The 1,303-nt window shown below is 35.3% G+C and overlaps 1 pseudogene; it reads left to right on the top strand.

Moving 5' to 3' along the window:
- Window positions 1-93: 93 nt before the first annotated feature.
- LOC100636641 (poly(U)-binding-splicing factor PUF60-like) lies at window positions 94-1,297 on the top strand (annotated as a pseudogene).
- Window positions 1,298-1,303: the final 6 nt, after the last annotated feature.

The following is a 1,303-nucleotide window of genomic DNA, read 5'->3' as shown; positions in this document are numbered from 1 at the left end:
TGTGGTCAATCAAGTGGGTGTGGTTTGTAGTTATTTTGAATTATAGTTTGATCCAAATTTTTTCAATAAATGTACATGTATTTGTTGGTGGCTTTTTTAGTAACGTGTTATGTCGTTTTGTATCTATTTTTAGCAACAAGCGAAGCAGAGTGAAGTACAAGTTCAGCAGATGCAGTCATTGCAGGAGGCAGCCAACCAGCAAAGAGCACTACTACTCATGAGCCGGTGAGATTATTTTACTCTAAATATTTATGTTCAAAATGACTCTTGAGAGAATTCTAATGCAATTGTTAGTACAATTAGTCATTGGTACACAGGATTGTACTTCTTTTATATTTTATCTTCTGTCTCTGTCTCTCTCTCTCTATCCCTCCATTCCAGTATATACATTGGTAGCATTAACTTTGAATTAGGAGAAGAGGCAGTCCGAGTTTCTTTCTCTCCATTTGGGTACCATAAAGACTATCAACATGTCCTGGGACGGTGCCACCATGAAACACAAAGGATACGCTTTCGTTGAATTCAAAACAGCCGAAGCTGCTCAACTAGCCCTAGAGCAGATGACTGGAGTCATAATTGGAGGGAGGAACATTAAAGTGGGACGTCCCAATAACGTCCCCCAGGCTGCTCCAATCATAGCCTCTATTCAGGAGAGTGCTGCTAAACTCCCTCGTATTTATGTGGCTTCTATTCATAAAGATTTGTCAGCTAAAGATGTGAAGAGGTAAGTGATCACTTGTATATGTACATGTACATTTACAATTATTTGTGTGTATTTTCATTTATGTGCAAAGTTTTTTGTCTTTTAAAAATCTGTATAAATCCTCAAGTTCAGAATTTATTTCATTCTCTGCATTATACTCCATGGATTAGTTATTGATTTTATTATTATATTTTTTTATTAATTTAATTGTTTTTTTTTCTTTCTCAGTGTTTTTGAGGCATTTGGTAAAATCAAGAAAGTTGAGCTAGCCCCAGAGCAAGGAGCTTAAACAAGAGAGAAACCATTAAAGAGAAGCCTGAGATGCTTTGCGAGTTAAAGAAAGAAAAGTCATGCACATTTCTTTCAAAGAAGTATGGGATAGGTCAGTCTACCGACTGTACTGCATTTCACTTTTTCTAAAAGTACACAAAGGTGTTCGGATAATGGAGGACATACTGTATTATTATTAATTTTTATTAAATTATTACTAATAAATACTAATAAAATTAATCCGTCCCTTCTTTTTTGTTATAGGTTAATATACCAGACAATGTCACTGAGAGATATTCTCATTCTCTCTCAGTTTGGAGTGTGACTCCA

Source organism: Amphimedon queenslandica, unplaced genomic scaffold, assembly GCF_000090795.2.
Source record: "Amphimedon queenslandica unplaced genomic scaffold, v1.1 AMPQUscaffold_2502_Cont25496, whole genome shotgun sequence".
Lineage (NCBI taxonomy): Eukaryota > Metazoa > Porifera > Demospongiae > Haplosclerida > Niphatidae > Amphimedon > Amphimedon queenslandica.
Note: the sequence above shows the minus strand (reverse complement) of the source record. Positions and strands in the feature narration are given on the sequence as shown.